The sequence below is a fragment of the Gossypium arboreum genome, chromosome 1 (assembly GCF_025698485.1).
Source record: "Gossypium arboreum isolate Shixiya-1 chromosome 1, ASM2569848v2, whole genome shotgun sequence".
Taxonomy (NCBI): domain Eukaryota; kingdom Viridiplantae; phylum Streptophyta; class Magnoliopsida; order Malvales; family Malvaceae; genus Gossypium; species Gossypium arboreum.
Genome location: NC_069070.1, coordinates 7,595,889 through 7,617,202, shown reverse-complemented (window position 1 = coordinate 7,617,202; position 21,314 = coordinate 7,595,889).

Here is a 21,314-nt window from a genome sequence, read left to right as displayed (position 1 = left end):
TTAAAATTGCTGGAAATTCGCGTGTCTCACTCACTGATGCCATGAATTCCATGGCAAAACTTATTGGTGAACAAGTGGAGACCATTACTGACTCGGTCAGTACCAATGAGGAGGGAGATAAAGCGTCCATTGGCCTTTGAAAGGTTAGTCCTCTTACTTTTAATTTATTATTTATGAATTTTACCATTTTTTCTTGGAATTGTCAGGGTTGTGCTAGTTCGAAGTTTATTCGGGTTTTTCATGAATACAATCGGGAACATAAACCTGATTTGATTAGTCTTATAGAAACAAGGGTTAGTGGGAAAAAAGCTGATTCAATTATTGCGAAGCTTGGGTTTCATTACTCACATCGTGTTGAAGCAGTGGGCTTTTCAGGTGGTATTTGGATTGGTTGAAAAGAATCCATTTGTGTGGATGTTCTCAAAAATCACTCACAATTTGTGTTTGTCAGAATCTCTGATACCTCTTCCAGGCAGCCTCTTTTTGTCACTTTTGTGTACGCCAGCCCGAATCATAGTAAATGGAGAAGTTTATGGGAGACCTTACAAAGAACTATTCCTGTCGATAGGTCTCCATGGATGGCGATTGGTGACTTTAACGCTATTCTTTCTCCTTCTGAAAAGAGAGGGGGCCGGACTTTAGGTAAAAGATGTCTATTTTTTGGTGAATTTATGGACTCCGCCTTGTTGCAATACTTAGGCTTTAGAGGACCGCATTTCACTTGGCTGAGAGGGGGGATTATGAAGCGTCTAGATAGGGCTATCTGCAACAATGCTTGGTGCACTCTTTTTCCTAATTCTTTAGTGACCCACTTGCCACGACTTAAATCGGACCATAGACCCCTTAAGTTGTCTTTGATGCCAGCTCTTCATTCCTCTCAAGGGCGTCCGTTTAGATTTCTAGCAGATTGGGTTGAATATCTTGCGTTCTCAGATTTTGTTAAAGAGAATTGGAAGGTTTCAGCTAACATGTCAACAGTTCATTTCGAGTTTACTGATCAAGTCAAAAGATGGAACAAAGTTGTGTATGGTCACATTCCTACCCGAAAGAGGTTTTTAACAAAGAAACTTCACAACATTGAGATCGAGCGCAGCAAAAGAAACTCGACTTTTCTTAGTCAAATTGAGATGGAGGTTAGAGAATATTTGGAAAATGTATTGTATCATGAAGAGATTCTCTGGTGACAGAAAGCTCGATGCGACTGGTTAACCTTGGGGGATCGCAACACTAAATTTTTTCATACCCGAACTCTAAGAAGACGGAAGCAGAATCAAATCACCGCTTTAAAAAATGAATTGGGGGAATGGATCATGGATGAGGAGCAGCTAAAGACTGAAGCAGTCAATTCCTTTAAAGCTTTATATGGAGAACACCCTAGTCCGATGAGAGGCTCACCCTTGAACACTTTTCCGCCTCTTAGTGATGAAAATTTTAACGTCCTTAATAGGCTAGTTTCTGATGAGGAAATCAAAACCGCTTTGTTTAACATGGCTCATTTGAAGGCCTTAGGAAGTGATGGTTTTCACGCCATTTTTTTATCAAAGCTAGTAGGACCACGTTGGCGCCTCCGTTTGCAGTTGGGTTAAAGGTATTTTTGTTGGTAAGAGTATTGATTCAGAATTAACTAATTCGCTTATTATTCTTATTCCTAAGACCTATAATCCGGAAGGCTTTGCCCAGTTTCGGCCAATTAGTTTGTGTTCTGTTCTTTATAAAGTGGTTATGAAGATTATTGCTAACCGTTTCAAAGTGGTTTTTCCTAAGCTTATTGCTCCTGAGCAGATTGGTTTCTTAGCACGATGAAACATCACTGATAATATTGTAATTGCTCAAGAGGTTATTCACTCTATGAGAAGCTTACAAAAAAATAGGAGGTGGATGACCATCAAAATAGACCTGGAAAAAAGCTTATGATCGAGTGCGCTGGGATTTCATTGACTCGTCGCTCCAAGCTGCAGGTATTCCCAATTTTTTACGTAATGTTATTATGTCTGCAATTTCCAGTTCTACTATGCAGGTACTGTGGAATAGGGTTCCAACTGTGAAATTTCGACCGGCCAGATGTGTTTGTCAAAGTTGTCCTTTATCACCGTATTTATTCATTTTGTGTATGGAATTGTTGAGCCATAGTATCAAGCTGCCATAGGTGTTGGCAATTGGTCCCCCATTCGCCTGTCTCGCAATGGTCCACCACTTTCTCATCTTTTCTTCGCAGGTGATTTGATTCTCTTTGGTCATGCTGAGGAGCACTAGGCTCGGATCATTAAGAGTATTCTTGATGATTTTTGTAGTTACTCTGGTCATACGATTAATAAAAGGAAGACGAATATTTTTTTCTCCAAAAGAGTCAATGACAACTTAAGGCGAAGTATCAGTAATTTTTTTGGTTTCCAGGAAGTGAATAATTTGGGGCTTTACTTAGGTGTTCCCCTATTCCACGAGAAGGTTGCTATTAATACTCTACGCTCTGTGGTAGATAAGGTGCGTAACAAGCTGTCTAGTTGGGACGCCAAGCAACTTTCCTTGGCAGGTAGGGTAACCTTAGCTTAATCAATCCTTCTGTCGATCCCAAGTTACTTTATGCAGACAATGATGATTCCTAAAGGGTTGTGTGATGAGATTGAATGTATAGTGCGGAAATTTGTTTGGGGTTCTACTAATGGCAACGCGAAAATAGCCTTGGTGAGTTGGGATTCAGTATGTCAACCAAAAGCTCATGGAGGCCTTAGTCTGAGACACCTGGAAGATCATAATACTTCTTTTATGATGAATATGGGTTTTAACATTGTCACTAATACTAATGCTTTATGGGTTCTGGTCCTTCGGACTAAGTATGGCATTTCCAGTGGATTACCCTAGAATATATCGAGGGGGCGTTGTTCGTTCCTTTGGATCCATTGCTAAGGTATGGCCCCTTATCTATGAAAACCTTTCTTGGTCTGTTGGAGATGGTAAGAATATCCAATGTTAGCGGGATCTTTGGATCCCAAATGGTGGCCCCTTATTATCTTATATCTCATGCTCTTCTAACCTTAATTTGGATTGTACGCTTAGTAACATGATTACAGGTGATGGATCGTGGAACTTAGATCTTTTCTGTTTGTGGGTTCCAGAAGAAATTATTCATAAAATTGTTGGAATTCCACCTCCGCACCCTTCATCGGGTCTTGACAAAATAGTATGGGGGCTACCTCGACTGGATTATTTTTCATCAAAAGTGCCTATGAGAATATCCGAGCTGGTTCATTGAATCCTAAAGAACGCATTTGGGAGCTACCTTGGAGGTTTAAAGGTTCTCAGCGAATTCAGTATTTCTTATGACTCGCGCTTAAGCAGCACCTTCTAACGAATGCCGAAAGGACAAGGAGAGGTATTGGGAATAGCAGTGCTTGTGGATTTTGCGGTCATGATTGTGAAGATGTACTTCATGTACTTCGTGACTGTTCTGCAGCTAGAATCATCTGGGCCAATATTATCCTAGAAGATAGAAGATCCAGGTTCTTTATTGGTTCTCTCCATAATTAGTTGACGGTTAATCTCACAAATTATTTCTCATTTTCTTTAGATGGTGTAGATTGGTCGTACCTTTTTGAGATTATTACTTGGCGCATATGGAAAAACCGCAACTTCTTTATTTTTCAAGACTTCTCTTGGAGTTATGAAGAAATCCTTAAAGTTTTATGCAGTTGGGCTAAGCAATATTTATTAGCCTCAAAACCAGCTCATCACATGGAGCATGGTTACTCACACATTTCGGATTTGGCCAACAATTGGGTAAGCTTGAAATCTGATGGTTCGGTTAGACTCGGTGATGACTTTGCAACTACTGGGGGTGTTGTGTGTGATCATAATTGTAATACCCCGACAATCTTTACAGTAATATATTATCCTTGATATAATAAAATAAGGAAATAAAGTGATAAAAAGGGAAGTTTTGAGTTATGGCAACACTGGGAAGTAAATTATGATATCTTGATTCAGGAAAGGACTAAATTGTAAAAGTCAGAAAAGTTTTGTTGCCTAAGAGTAAATACTCAAGACTTAAGAGGTTAAAGTGTAAATATGAAAAGTTGAAGGACCATTAGTGTAAATATTTTAAGGGTAGAATGATCTAGAAACTAAGGAAAATGGATAAATTAGGACCAAATTGAATAAGTGAAGAACTATGAGGGACTAAATTACAATTTTATCAAATTAAATGATGACTCAAGGATGGAATTCTAAAAGATCATGAAGGGCAAAATGGTCAATTAGTAAGAGAGAGAATTCTAGAATGTAATGATTATGTTGATATTTTAAATTAATTAATTAGATAAATATTATTTTATTAATATTTTATGAGATATTTAATATTATTTTATTATTATTTATTTAGTATATAAGGAAAGAAAGATGAAGAATTTTCATCATCTTTCCTTTCTATGCAAACCAACGTGAGAAAGAGTAAGAAGAAAAGAAGTTTTCTTTCTTTACAATTTAGTCCTTTCACCAAAAATTCATTATTCTCACCTAAAAATTGAAAGAATTTCCATAGCCATCAAGAGAGAAAGATAGCAAGGAGATGATGGGGAGCAAGAATATCAAGTTGGATTCAAGAAATAGAAGCTCGAGGAGAGAGAAAAATCAAGTTAAATATTGAAGTTAATAAGAAAAGGTAAAAACATTAAGATTTCAATATATTTTTAAGTCTAATATTGTTGAAAAAGCATGGAATTGATGTTAATGTAGAGTTTTATTTTATATGGTTCCATGTTTTTGATATATTAGTGAAGGGAAATGAGAGAAAATAATGGGAAATATGGTAGAAAATGGAAATAGGAGTGTTATAAACTTGGTAATCAATAGTAGTTTTAGACAGTAGTAATAGGCTAACTTTGAAAAATCACCAAAAATGATAGAAATTGAATTAGAAGCTAAGGGTGACATGGAATTAAAGCTTATTGAGTCTATTTTTATATAAAATAAATAGAGAAAGTAAAGTAATTCTGTATTCGAGATATTTATATTTTGTGAGACTGGTTCGAGAATGATTTCAAGATCCCTTGTTCGACTTGAAAAATCACTAAAAATTATAAAAAATAATTTTGTTACATACTTTATATGGTTAAATTCCTTAATGAGTCTATTTTATAAGAAAAAATTATAACATCATTTGAATTCTGTTTAAAGAGATAATTAAACTTTAGTGAAGAGTGGTCAGAACTATCAAATAGCAAAATAGGGGAGAATTTAATGAATAAAATGTACTAATTGGCTAAACCAAAAATTCTGAAAATTTCATGGTAAGAATACATGTGAGTCTAGTTTCAGGAAAAATTAACGGATCTTAATTTCGAGTTCTGTAGCTTAATATATAAATAATTTAGTGACTATGACGCAAATGGATAGTTTTAAATGTACATATAAGTAAATAGTGAAATTATTGATAATGTTACTTGTTGCATGTTATATAAATTAAGGATGTGGAATGGAGAGGAAGAGGAGGAAAATATGTATGAATATTCATCTAGCATGGCTAATTTGCATGTTTTAGGCTTAGGGACTAAATTGAATAAAAGTAAAACTTTATGGACAATTTTGTAAAAATGTCAGAAATAACTAAATTGCATGAAATAGATTATTTTATTATTTAAATTACAAAATTTAACGAAATTATCAATTTAGTTCAAGATCGGGGGAAAACATGTTTTAGGAATTAAATTGAAAAGTGTTGAACTTGTGAAAAATTTTGATATTTTATAGAATTCATGGACTGTTATCGATATGTATGATAATAATAGCTAGAAATAAGGATTAAATTGCAAGAATTTTATTTTCTTGACCCTAAGGATGAAATCGTCATTAATTAAAAGTTTAGGGACAAAATGGTAATTTTTTCCTGGAGCATTAATTAAATGCATTAGAATATGAAATGAATGAAAATGATGATCAAATTTATTTATAAAGATCCAGACGACACAAATACGAGACTTGATCATGGAAAAGAAAATATATCAGAATAATAAAATCATAAACACGAACAATCAATGAGGTAAGTTCATGTAACTTGAATTATATTCTTAAATGCTCGAAATGCATGTTTTTGATATGAATATGATTTGAATGTTCATTATATGAAAATTGATGAAACATTGATATATTTGATAAAATGGGAAGAAATCCCGGTTGAATGAAAGGAAAATTCGATGGATCTCTGAAAAGGAATTGACGGTAAAAAAGATCTAACCCGGACGGGTGATCTTAACCTGATATAGCCCTCTCGAAGAATATGTGTAAAATGGATTTAGCCCGGACGGGTAATCCGAATTAGGGTCTGAATTTAGCCTAGACTGGTAATTCAGATCCAAGCTCATTAGAGTAATTGTCGTTGTAGGGGATTTAGCCTGGACTGGTAATCCCGACAATACTCTATGAGTTTATATTACAGGGGATTTAGCCTGGACTAGTAATCCCACTGTAAGAATGAGGTTCGCAAGAGTGTGCTCTCTGATAGAAAATGTGTAAGACCATGGTTGAAAGATACTATGGCAACCTGATATGAAACGTGTAAGACCATGATTGAAAGATACCATGACAACCTGATATGAAACGTGTAAAACCATGGTTGAAAGATACCATGGCAACCTGATATGAAACGTGTAAGACCATGGTTGAAAGATACCATGGCAACCTGATATCCTGATATGAAACGTGTAAGACCATGGTTGAAAGATACCATGGCAACCTGGCATGAAATGTGTAAGACCATGGTTGAAAGATACCATGGCAACGTGACGGGAAAATGAATAAGACTATGGTTGAATGATACCATGGCAACATGACAAAAAATGAGTAAGACCATAGTTGAAAGACACTATGGCATCATGTCGAAGATAAATAAGATCGTGGAAGAGAAACGCCAAGATATCTGTTGAACAACTAATATTCAGGTAATATAACAAATGGTTAAATGAATTGGTTATACAAAATGGTGATGTGAAATGTTTACAGGAATTGGTCATATGGAAATAAATGTACGAAAAGTTGTATGAAATAATTTATAAGATAGATAAATGAAATAAGTATAGGTACATGAAATTTAAATTATGTTAAGTTTAATACGAACCATTACCGAAATAAATATACCTAAGATATAAGGAAATGATGGTGCATGAAATGTTGATATAATGAAATGAATGATATATGTTATTAAAGAAACGGTAAGAGAATGATATGTATCATGACATGTACATATGAGATTATCTTTTATATGTTAACATAAGGAAAATATGTAAGTTAAGACGAATATTAAATTCAAATATGACATATTGAGAAAATAAGAATTTATATGAAATATGTGTAAGTACACTAACAAGTGTTGTTGTTGATGCTTAGGCAAGTGCCAAGCCATTGATTGAATGGTAATATATTTATTGATGCATTGAATTGATAAGTATTTAAGTGAATTTTTTTTTTAGTGATTTGCAAGTGGTAGTAATGCTCCGAAACCCTATTCTGGCAGCAGATACGGGTTAGGGGCGTTACAATAATGGTAGGTGGATCATAGGCTATTGCAGATATTTGGGTAATTGTATGGTGGTCGAGGCTGAACTTTGGGGGATATTGGACGGCCTAAATCTCATTTTGGATAGAAGTTTCAAAAATTTCCTTATCCAAACTGATAGCCTTGAAGCGATTAATGCTACTCAAGAAGGTTTCGAAGGGACTTCTAATTCTACAATCGTCAGAAGAATTCATTCCGCTCTCACAGTTCTAAAACAGTGGAAGATCCAGCATATTCCTCGCAGTGAAAATCTAGTGGCCGATGGTTTGGCCAAGTCAGTTCGGTCCAGAAGTCTTGGCTTAAGATTGATTGAGGATACTCCTATGAGGATTTAGTTTTAGTCTTCTGTATTTTTTCTTTTCCACAAAAAAAAATATTATGAAGTCTAAATTTTTAAATAATTCCTTACTATCTTTCCAAGTTTCTAGTGAGTTATCAAATAGTTTTCAACATCTGATGTATCAATATACAAATATAGATTAAAAATTGTGTACTGTTACTCCATCAAAACATTAGAGAGTACCCAAAATATCATTGAACACGAGTGATGGAGGTTCAAAATTTCGGCAACGATGCTGATAGAGATCCGTGTGCTGACGGTGACTGCAACACCAAAAAAGTGAGATTTAAGGAAGTTAATGGTGGATAAGACACTACCATGGCAGTTGACTCTGACCAACAGCTGGTTATGTCCTTTAAGGATAAGCTTTTGGGAGGTGGTGTTGTATCTGAAGATGAAAATCATGAAGGTGCCTTAAGAAAGAATGATAGTGATCTTGAACTTTTAGAAGGAGACGTGAATACGTCCATAATCAATGGGGTTTCGGCAATTGTTTTCTTTGATCATATCAAAAATATTTTGTTTAAACAGATGGAATTGACGGTCATTCTCAAGCTGTTAGGGCGCAACATAGGTTACAATGTGCTCTATAATCGTATCCTCAATCTATGGAAGCCTACTAAACCTTTTCACCTAATGGATACTACTAATGGATATTTTCTAGTTAAATTTCAGGATATTGATGATTACAACAAAGTCTTAACCCAGGGACCGTGGATTGTTTTTGGACAATATCTTACCGTTTAACCGTGGACAAAAACGTTTAATCCATCTCAGCCTTACCCTAGCGTCGTGATGGCTTGGATTCGGTTGCTAGGTCTTTCGGGTTACCTATACAAGCGTAAAATTATTGAAGCTATTAGAGGGCTGATCAGGAAAGTCGTTAAACTGGACTTACAAACTGATACTAGAACCAGGGGGCGGTTCGCTTTTTTAGCAGTTTTCATCAATCTTGACATGCCCCTCGTCTCTCAAGTCTTGGTGGATGGCGCTGTCCAACGGGTTGAATACGAGGCGCTCCCGATGGTTTGTTTCAACTGTGGTAAATATGGTCACGTTAAGGATCTATGCCCGGCGGTGGGAGATTCTTCAGCTTCGAGGAAATCTGTGGATGCGGTGGTTGTGGAATCTGATGAAGTTGCCGGTGAGGGAAGTGAGGGAATGAGAGTGGATTACGGGTAGTGGATGCTGGTAGAGCAAAAATCAAGGTGCAATCAACGTGATTCTCGCGTAAATGGGGTAGCTAAGTCGGGAAAAGGGGCCGTTGGGGACTAGATTTGCACCTTTGGATATTGATGGTGATTCAGGAGGCGTTTTAGGGGATTCTATCGAGGAATTTTTGGGGAAGAAAGGAGCAGGTAATGTGGTGGGGGGTTTTAAGGGAAATGAAATTAGGAGTGAGCCTTTTAAGGCGTTGGGTTATACGGATGGAGTGGGCCGTGGGGCTGGGGTGGATTCTAGGCCTGCTAGGAGGACGATTTTGATGTCCAAAGCTAAGGACTCTGATGCAGTTGGGTTTGGTCCGAACAAGGGTGGTCTAAGCTTCAAATATTTAGAGAAAAGGCCAGAGGAGTCGGATGGTTTTCTTTATATTAACAAGGGCTCTATTAACAATTTAACCAATATTAATGCTGATTCTATTCTGTTACTTACAGGCTTAGAGCACGCAAAGGGAGATGACGCGGGGTCTAGTGGGTCGTTGAAGGTAAAACCTGATGGGCCAAGTGGAGATAGGCTTAAATATTCTGTTCCTTTAGCTCCAGACGGGCCAAATCATAGTGATCTGAACAACAGTTATTTTAATGGCCAAAACTTTAATTCAGGTCAACATAGGGTGGAGCAGAATAAGGCGATAGCACCTTCGAATTCTTCCGGGAATGTGGAGAAAAGTCTGATCCTAAATAACCCCATGTTTGAAGGGCCTTGTGAAACAGTCGTCAATTTAGAAACCTCCATTTTAGACCCAAAGCAACACTCGGCTGTCATTTTTAATGAAAGCAACGATATTAAAGCATCCAAAGGTAACAAGAAAATTTTTTTAGTTAATTCTAATAAAATTTTTTCTGGTTCCATGGGGCGTGGGTTTAAGCATAAAGCAAGTGTTAACTGTGGTGGAGCTTCCTTTAATCGCACATTCAAGGATAAGGGCAATAGACTTAAAAATGCCGGAATTTCTAGGGTTCCTTTGACTGAGGCTATGAGTGTAACGCCCCCGTACCCAAGACCGTCGCCGGAGTCGAGCACGAGGTATTAACGAACTTAATTCATTAATTAAACAGCTCAAACAATTTATTTTAGAATTTCCAGACAAGCTGGCTAACTGCATCACAGTCACTAAAAAATCCATAACTCGAGTTACGAAACTCGAAATCCAATTATGTAAATTTTCCCTAAAACTAGACTCATATATCTATCTACTAATTTTTTTCTAGAATTTTTTGTTGAGGTAATTAGTACAGTTTATTGATTAAAGTATCCCCTATTTCAGGGTTCGACTACTCTGACCCCTATGTACTACAAATCAGATATCTCCCTGTACAGAGTTTCAATGATTATGTAGTTTGTTTCTCATAAAACTATACTCAATAAGGAATCTATACATATAAAACATGACTTCTAATTATTTTTGTACAATTTATGGTGAATTTTAAATTCAGAACAGGGGATTCAGAGACCACTCTAACCCTGTTCCACCAAAACTTAAATATATCATAAAATATAACTCATTTACCTATTTTGTTCCATCCATATGAAAATAGACTCATCAAGATTTGATTTCATAACTTATTCATCCTTTAATTCCATTTCTACTATTTTTAGTGATTTTTCAAATTCATGTCATTGCTGCTGTCTGATTCTGTTTTGTGGCCAATTTTACCTTTCCAAGGATTTTCATGGTTTAGTTAAGACATAAAGCATACATGTTATCATATATAAACTTGATTACCCATTCCAATAGCTAATCATTTACAAACCCTTTTCTTACCAAACCATAACCATATCATATGATCATTTACACAAAGTGAGTATAGTGCTATGCATGCCACACTCAAAATATACAAGTCATTTTACCAATTTAGGTCTTCTGATAGTGTGAGCGAGCCTTCGACCTATCCCGATTCTCAAGCCGGCTTACTAAAACTACAATGAAGGAAAATGAGGGAGTAAGCATAAATGCTTAGTAAGTTCATATGCAAATAATAAGTAACATGATCATGCAATCCAACATAAACATCATTAAGACACACATAACATAAGAATACTTACTATCTTACCACAATTCTGTCTCAACAAAGTTCTCAACCTAGAATTAAACTCATACCTGTCCATTTTCACTTCTTCAACACATTCATCATCGAATCACTTTCGTTTTAAGTATTCTCCATATTCTCTTAGGATTCTCCCGTTGAACACATCGGAATATAATTTCGGATACGCGGATAGTGTGCACGTAAGTGCTATACTCATAACTGAACAAGCTCAATAGCTTTTGAAATCTATGTAGCCAAGCTACCATGTAACCCGCCCATAAATGAACTCGGACTCAACTCAACGAGCTCGGGCATTCGCATCCATAAGTGAACTTGGACTCAACTCAACGAGCTCGGATGCCTAGTTACATCTCACGAACTTGGACTCAACTCAACGAGTTCGGAACTCAACCATCCTAGTGACATGTCACTTGTACCCTAATCTATTCCCAAGGTTCAAACGGGGTTCTTCTCAATTTTACATTTTGATCACCTTCTTCGAAATGTAAAAACTGATACTTGCTAACATCTCATACTTATCAAGTTGTTCACATAATTTGCATATTACCAAATAATAATTCACAAAGCATAATATTTCATGATAATAAATATCATATCATACAAATATCATTAAATCACTTAAAATAAAATTATGTTACATTATTTACACATGAACTTACCTCGATACAAAATATTAGCAATCGAGCCTATTCCTCGTAAACTTTGTTTTTCCCTCGATCACGACTTGAATCTTGTTTCTCTTGATCTATAATACCAAATTAATTTTATTTAATACATACATTCATCAAAACAGCCCCTAGTACGAACTTTGGCAAAATTACCATTTTGCTCCTAAACTTTTGCATATTTACACTTTTGCCCCTAGGCTCGGGAATTAAACTTCATCCCTTATTCTTATGTTTTATGACATGCTGATCATTTTTCCCTTCTATAGCAACATCAAATTCACACTCTAACATGTACTTATGAATATTAGGTATTTTTACCGATTAAGCCCTTTTACTCATTTTCACTTAAAACCGAGTAGCACAAGTTGTCTAGCATAATTTAAAACCTCATATTCTATCATAAAACACCAAAATACACAAATTTCACCTATGGGCATTTTTCCAAATATGAACCCTAGGTTGAATTATTGCTAGCATAAGCTAAATCGAGCTACCGGGATTTCAAAAACATAAAAATCATTAAAAACAGGCATAGAAATCACTTACAATCAAGGCTTAAAAGTGTTGAAACCCTAGCTATGGTGGAGAGAAAAATTTGGCAGCAACTTATGGAGAAGATGATCATTTTTGTGTTATTTTTCCCATTTTATTTCATTTAATATCCAAATGACCAAAATGTCCTTCCTTACTAAACTTTCAAAAATTCCATCCATATCTAATTTTTGTCCATATACTTAGAAATTGGTCAAATTTATATTTAAGACCTCCTCATTAATATTCCAAAGCAATTTCATGCTAAAAACTTCTAGAATGCAAGTTTTGCAAATTATTCGATTTAGTCCCTAATTTCAACTTAAGCACTTTATGCATAGAATTTCGTCATGAAATTTTCACACAATCATGAAATCATATCATAAACCCCAAAATAATTATAAAATAATTATTTCTATCTCAAATTTGTGGTCACGAAACCACTATTCTGATTAGGCCCTAATTCGGGATATTACAATGAGCTCTATGGCTAACCTCCTTAATTCGAATGCTGAGGGAAGGGCTGAGGGGATCAGTGGTAGTGCTGATAGACAAATCGGTGGCCTTAAGTCCACGTTGACATAATATGGTGGTTTTTTTTCTTATTATTATTGTTTTAATTTTTATTTTATTATGAATTTTACTATTTTTTGTTGGAATTGTCAAGGTTGTGCGAGCTTAAAATTTCCTCTCATTTTTTGGGAGTATAATAGAGAGCATAAGCTCGACTTAGTTGGACTTTTGGAAACAAGAGTAAGTGGGGTTAAAGCAGATTCTGTTATTGCTAAATTCGGTTTAGATTTTTCGCATCGTGTGGAGGCGGTGGGCTTCTCTGGAGGAATTTGGATTGGTTGGAAGAATACTATTTCTATAGAGATTTTGAGAAATCATTCCCAATTTATTTTGATTAAAATCTCGGGGACTCCTTTTTGTAAACCGATTTTGGTTACCTTTGTGTACGGGAATCCTAACAGCCAAAAACGGAAGCAGTTATGGAAGGCTCTTAAGTATACTGTCCCGGTGGATGAGGACCCTTGGTTAGCGATTGGAGATTTTAATACTATCATTGATCCTTGTGAAAAATGAGGAGGTAGGGTTAATGGGAGAAGGTGTGTTCTCTTTGGTGAATTCATGGACTCTATGGGATTACAAGATTTGGGTTTCAGTGGTCCTAATTTTACTTGGAACAGAGGGGGTATTTTTGAAGGGCTGGATAGAGCGATTTGTAATGACGCTTGGTGCCTTAAATTTCCTTTGCCTAAAGTTCTTTATTTGCAGAAGCTTAAATCGGATAACAGATTACTTAAGTTAACTCTCATGTCTGAAACTCGTCACTTCTCTGAAATGCCCTTTCGTTTTTTGGCTGGTTGGGTTGAACATCCGGGTTTCTCAGAGTTTGTCAAGCAGAATTGGAAGTTTCTGGGTAACATGTCCTTAACTCATGCTTTTTTCATCAAGCAAGTAAAATCTTCGAACAAGGAGGTTTATGGTCATGTTATATATCGGAAAAATTATTTAAAGAAGAAGCTGGATAGTGTCTAGAAGGCGATTGACAGAAGAAGCTCGCCCTTTTTGTATCGGATGGAGTCAGAAGTCCGAGATGATCTGGAGTTACTGCTACATCATGAGGAGCTCTTATGGAAGCAGAAGGCCAGGTGTGATTGGTTAGCTTTTTGAGATAGAAATACAAGTTTTTTTTACAGGCGAACACTTCAGAGAAGGAAGTTTAATCGTATTATTGCTCTAAAAAATCAAGAAGGAGAATGGATTATGGATGAGGAAGAATTGAAGCAAGAAGCAATTAATTTTTATAAAAATCTTTATGGAGAGCAACCTAAGAGTAGAAGTAATATTGGGCGTGGCTCATTCCCCGTTCTTGAACCTAAAGCGATCCAATTCCTTAATTCGCCAGTTTCTGACAAGGAGATCAAAAAGGCTCTGTTTGATATAGCACCTTTAAAAGCACCCGGTAGTGATGGAGTTCATACTTTTTTCTATCAAAGCCAATGGGAGCTAGTTGGTTCTTCGGTTTGTGAGTAGGTTAAACAGGTTTTTTTGGAGAGAGTATTAACCCTAACCTTAATAACTCCCTTATTGTTCTTATCTCTAAAGTACAGCATCCGGAGTGTTTCTCACAATTTCGTCCTATTTCTCTCTGTTCTGTCCTTTTTAAATTAGTGATGAAAGTGATCGCTAACAGATTCAAAGTTGTTTTTTCGAAGATCATTGGACCTGAACAAGCAGGTTTTGTAGTAGGGAGAAACATTAATGATAACATCCTTATCGCTCAGGAAGTCATACATTCAATGAGGTGTAAGGGGAAGAATAAAAGATGGATGGCCATTAAGATTGATTTTGAAAAGGCTTATGATCGCGTTCGTTGGGATTTCATTGAAGCTTCGTTACAGGCTGCAGGTATTCCTAACTTCCTATTAATGTTATAATGTCAGTTATTTCTAGTTTAACTATGCAGGTGCTCAGGAATGGTGTGCCGTCGCAGAAATTTAAACTGGCAAGAGGAGTTCGACAAGGATGTCCACTTTCTCTGTACCTTTCATTCTGTGCATAGAATGGTTAGGTCATGGCTTCCACGCGGCCATAGCAGAAGGTAGTTGGTTGCCTATTCAGCTTTCTAGAACAAGTCCGTTTCTTTCTCACCTTTTTTTTTCAGATGATTTAATCCTTTTTGGTCAGGTAGAGGATGAGCAAGCGAGAGTGATCAATGATGTTTTAGACACCTTTTGTAGATTTTCGGGGCATAACGTTAATCTACAAAAGTCTAATATATTCTTCTCCAAAGGGGTGGATGGTGACACTCAAAGGCGCATTAGTGGTTTTTTTGGCTTTCAGATAGTGCAAAATCTTAGGTCGTATTTAGGGGTTCCTCTCTTTCATGAGAAAGTTACGAATAATACTTTGCGCTTTGTAATGGACAAGGTTCGTCGTAAGCTCTGCAGTTGGGATGGTAGACAACTCTCTCTTGCTGGGAGAATCACTTTAGCTCAGACAGTATTGTTATCTATTCCGAGTTATTTTATGCAATCGATGATGATCCCAAAATGTTTGTGTGATGAGATTGAAGCTATGGTTTGACAATTCATTTCGGGGTCCACTAGTAGAAACAATAAAATGGCTTTGGTTAGTTGGGATGTGATATGTCAGCCTAAAGCTAATGGTGGTCTTGGTTTAAGATCTCTACATGATCAGAATACTTCATTCATGATGAAGTTAGGTTTTAAGTTGGTGTCTGACTCTTCTTCTCTATGGGCTAAAGTTCTCTAGTCTAAGTATGGGATTCAAAGTGGTTTACCGGAATCTATATCGAGGGGACGTTGTTCTTTTATATGGAGATCTCTTTCAAAGGTTTGGCCACTCATATATGAAAATCTCCTTTGATCGGTAGGAGATGGCCGCAATATTAACTACTGGAAGGATTCTTGGATTCCTAATATTGGGCCTCCTTGCAAAAAGGTAGTTTCTAACTTTCGCTTGGATATGGATTGCTCTCTTAGTGATATGGTCACAGAAAATGGTGACTGGAACTTAGATATCTTCCGTCTGTGGTTACCTGGGAACATCATTCTTCGAATTACAGGGATTCTGCCACCTCATCCAAATTTTGGATTAGATAGAATTATTTGGGGGAGTTTTGCGCCTGGTTCGTTCTCAATCAGAAGTGCGTACAGGATGCTTAGAGAGGATTCATGGAATGTTAAAGATGACATTTGGAAACTTCCGTGGAAGTATCAGGGTCCGCAAAGGGTTAGAGTTTTCATTTGGCTTGCTATCAAACACCGTCTACTCACCAATGTGGAAAGGCTACGAAGAGGTTTGGGATCTGATACGATTTGTGGTGCCTGCGGTCATACCTATGAAAGTGTCCTTCATGTTCCAAGGGATTATACACTGGCAAGAAATATTTGGTTGCAGCTACTCCCTACAGGTAAGCAATCTATTTTTTTTTTTCAGGTAACTTCTATGAATGGATAGAGCTCAATCTTCGGAATCAGTAAGACATTAATCTAGGGAGAGGAGTCAATTGGTCTTGTTTGTTCGGGATTATCATTTGGCGCATTTGGAAGATTAGTAATCTCCACATTTTTCAAGGTCTTTCATGGAGTGTTGATGAGGTCATTAAAACGTCACTATGTTGGGAAAAGCAGTATATTTTGGCATTAGCTTTGCAAGGATCCAAATTATCAAGAACAGAATTAGTTCCAGTGTCTTTGGAAGGATGGGCTCATTTGTATACGGATGGATCTGTTAAATTTTGAGGAATATTTGTCGCAGTTAGAGGATTTTTGGAGGATCACAATGGAAAGTGGATCGATGGTTTTACAAGATATTTGGGTAGCTGTGAAGTTACTGTTGTTGAGCTATGGAGCATCCTTGATGAGCTACAAATCGCCCTCAAACAGGGCTTTCGGAAAATCATCATTTGGACAGATAGTCTTGAAGCTATTAATCTTATCCAGGATGGAGTTTGGAATGGCTCTAGCTCTGCCTTGGTGAGGAGAATTCTTTTGCTCTTGAAGCTACTAAGTCATTGGAACCTCAAGTATATTCCTAGAGAAGAGAATAGAATCACAGACAAGATTGCCAAGTCCAGGCAAGATAGTAAACCGGGTTTGCGGTTAGTTGACAAAGATTATGTCCTGAGTTTTAATACTTGAGTTGTAATTTTCTTTTATTTACCAAAAAAAAAATATTATGAAGTCTTGTTGAATTATAAAATTATTGCATGCAATTTATGAATTGTATTTTATAACTTGTATAAATAGAAGTTATCCTAAGTTAAAGTTAATAATTAAACATTTTATTAAATATTATTGTTATGATTCTCACTGTTATTGACCCGTTAGTCGATTACTTGATTAGGTCTTGTCCCGTATTCTATGCAGTTCACACTTTGGGTTTCAATATAAAGTGCTTGCACCTTTTTATGAGATCGCACGATATGGTTCGCACCACCATATAAGCAAACCCACATCTAGAAAATACGTTTTAATCTTAGAGTAAGATACGTGTTAACATGCACAGAAATATATCTACAATATTACATTCATGAACAATAACCGTATCATATAAATATAAAAATTAACCCATTGAAAATCACATTATGATATCCTCAACAATTATTATAACTTATAATATGTTTATTGCAATAAAATGACGTTATATTTAGAGCTAATAAACTTTTAAAGTTTCATATATATTACAAATTACGATTAATTAATATAAAATTATTTGTATGACGTTAGTTAATTATTTCAATAATAGTAAAAATTACTTTTAAAATTCAATTTCTTTAAACGATAATTTTAAAGTTGGAAATTGTCTTTATAATTAAAACATTGTAGGAGTTAAGTGTACATAGTATAAAAGGTAAACAGTAACTAGAATGACATTAAAAAAAAAAATTAAAATCACTTTCTCAAATGAAATAAAAAATGTAAATGGAATTTTTTAAAATTATAAAAGGGCGCGTTTTCAATTTACGTGGCAGTTCATTTGAAAATGCATTTTATAAGGTGTGCTTTTAACGTCCTTTCTGCCACCTCAGCTGAAAACATCTTTAGCAATAATCATTTTCTTTTCTTCCATTTTCAACCCTAATCCTAACCCATGAAAAATTTCAGAATTCAAGAATCCCAGAATAATTTTCAGACATCCCATCCCGAGAATCCTAGACAGTCATTAGCTCACACACAATTTTTTTAACTTTTTTTTCTCTTGGTTGCATATATAAATGGGGGGTTTTGCTCTCCCCTATTCCATCAACTCTCTCGGCAACTGTCCTTTACAAAATAAAAATTCTCTTCTAAATTATTTTTTTAAGTGTTGAAATTTTTTGAGGGAGAGATTTATTTGTGTTTATGTTTGAGGGAAACTATATGATAATTTTAAGGTATGTTTGAGTTTACCGTGATACGGTGACATTCAGAGACCTACACATTTTATCTATTGTGTGGGGATAGAACCATCACCTTAAAAGCTCATTGCATTGCAACTTGATCTCTCAGTTCACTATGGTTATTCAGTCACGGGTTGAAGTATAACTAAGGCTTTTAGTTGACAGTGGTTATGTAAGGCTTTTGGTTGACAGTGGTTATGCGATCACGGGTTGAAGTATAACTCGACCCCTGAGTTGCCGGTCGTTATGCGATCACGAGTTCAAGTTTTATGATACCGAAAGATGATGATTTATAAACCCTATATATAAGTTTGAGACCATAATCATAGGGAAAAATTAAGGGACTTTTCTAAATATCAACTTATTCTTTTTCTCCATCTCCACCAAATATAGTATCCTTAATCTTTCTATTATCGAAACCTGTAATAAAGTTGGGGGTAAAAAAACTTTCAGGGGGAGGAGTGACTGTGGCACTGGAGAAAAGTAGAAATGTAGCTTAGTACAATAGCGATTGTTGTGATTAAAAAACTCATTAATAATTATAATCGTTGCTATCCCAACTTGAGTTTCAACTTTTTCTTCATCATCTTTGTCACTAATTTCGGACAATGATGTTAATGATACTACTTTGGTAGAGGTAGAGAAAAAAAAGTTGATTATACTAGAAATTCCTTTGTTTTTTCCTATGATTATGATCTCAAACTTATGTAACATCCTCTTCTGAAATCACGAAACTTGAACCCATGACCGCATAACCATTGCCAACTGGGGTCTCGAGTTATACTCCAACCCGTGACTACATAGCCACCATCAACTGGGAGCCTTAGTTATTTTTGAACTCGTGACCATATAACCATTGTGAACTGGGAACCTGAGTTACAACGGGATGGACTTTTAAGGTGATGATTCCATTCCCACACGACAGACAAAATATGTGGGTCTCTAAGTGCCATCACATCACCACCAACTCATACATACCTTAAAATTATCACAATGTCTACCTCAAATACAAACACAAACAAATCATTCTCACCAAATTTCCAACACATAAAAAAAAACAATTTTTTTACAAATAGAAAATGTGTTTTTCTATTTTTCTCTCTAAAATCAACCTACTTCCTTAAATATGAAAAAAACACTTAAATCCTTAATTATTTTTTAAAATCAGCTTTTTCTTCTAATTTACTCTATTAAAAATATGATTAAAACTCTTATAAAAATAAGAAAAAATTTCCTTCTTTTTACTAAAGGTAAATCATGAAAATGATTAAAATTATCAATTGAATTAATTAATTTCTCACTAAAATACTAAACATGCATACTTTTACCAAACTTTAACATTGCTACACAAGTTTTAAAAGCCAAGTGAAAAGAAACGAGAAACCTTTGAACAGAATGATATTAGATCTAGCTATTCTAATTTTCTATACATTTGATCTTATGATCTTGATTTGTATTTCTATGTAGGTGGATCATCATGATTAAGTTAGAAATATTATTAGTTTAATCCAAAACTCCAAATTCTATTTAGGCCTGAGTTTAAGTGGGTTAGACCTACTAGGTTGTAACGGCCCCAAATTTCAGTGATATCAGAATAGTGATTTGAGATCACTAAATCTGACATGTGAGTTTAGATGTTAGTAAGTAAAAGTTAAGTGTGGTTTTAGAAATATTTTTTTTAGTGAAATTATGAATTAAAGAAAATTTGTAGATAAAAGGAGATAAAAATCAGGTATCAAGACCTTGAATTTATAAACCAAGCCATAAATATTTTTAAAAATATTTATAGAGTGTTAATAAGTTAGTATTAAAGTTTCGTTAGGAAATTTTACCATTTTAATAGTTAATTGAAGAAAAATGACTAAATTGAATAAGATGTAAAACTGTAGGAAGTGATTAAATAGCTTTAATAATAAATAAGAGGGACTTAAAGAGCAAATTGGCCCAAAATAAAATGGGCTATACGGTTAGGAAAGTGAATGACTGAGACATAGTGTGAACTAAGGGCAAAATGGTAATTAAGTTGAAATTGAATAGTTAAAAGTTGGATTAAATTAGAATATCTAGAGTTTTCTTCATTTTTCTTCATCCTCTCCAGCAAAAACACCATTGAAGGGTTCTTTTAAGCTGGTCTCTCATATTTTTATTACATGTAAGCTCAATTCTTGATTATTTCTTCTAATTTTTGTGTTTTTGAAACTTTTACAAATAGGTCCACATGTTTAATTCATTAGTTTTTGATTTCATGGATGATTTTGAAAGTTTCCATGAATAAGTGCTAAAATTTTATTATGATTTATCATGGAATTGAGGTTTTACTTTCATTATATGATGATTTTATGAAGAGATTTTTTATAAAAATCAATTTTTAGGATCTAATTGTGAAAGTTATTGGAATTAGGGTTTTGTAATGAAATTTTGAGTGTTAAAGTCTTTGAAGTAGTTTATAATGTCTTGATAAAGTGTTATTTGAGAGGAATTAGCTCAATCGATGAATAAATTGAGCATGGATTAAATTGTAAAAACTGAAAGCTTGGGTAATAGTGTAATTTTAAAAATTTAAGGGCATAAATTGTGAATTAGAATGTAATTGAAATAGATGCTAATGAAGGAATGGTTTTATAATTATAGATCAAGAAAAAGAAGTAAATCGTGGAAAGGAGAAATTGTAAGAATAGTCCTTAAATTTCTACGACTTTTGCAAATTAGCCCAAGTAAGTTCATGTGGCTAAATTTTAGTGATCATTGTTATTCTTATGAATTTTATAATGAGTTATACTATATGATTATGATAAAACCATGAATAATGTAAAAATATGAAATTGAATAAATGATCAAGTTGAATGAAACATCAGATTGAGTACTTTTGTCTAGTGACAAATGATGAATTGAAGGAAAAAGACCATAGTTGGACTATGGCAACAAATGATAAGCAATATCTGTATAAGACCATAGCTGGGCTATGGCTTCGGATTAAAGTGATACAAGCAATCCGTATAATACCATAGCTAGGCTATGGCATCGGAGAAAAGTAGTAAATACTTCC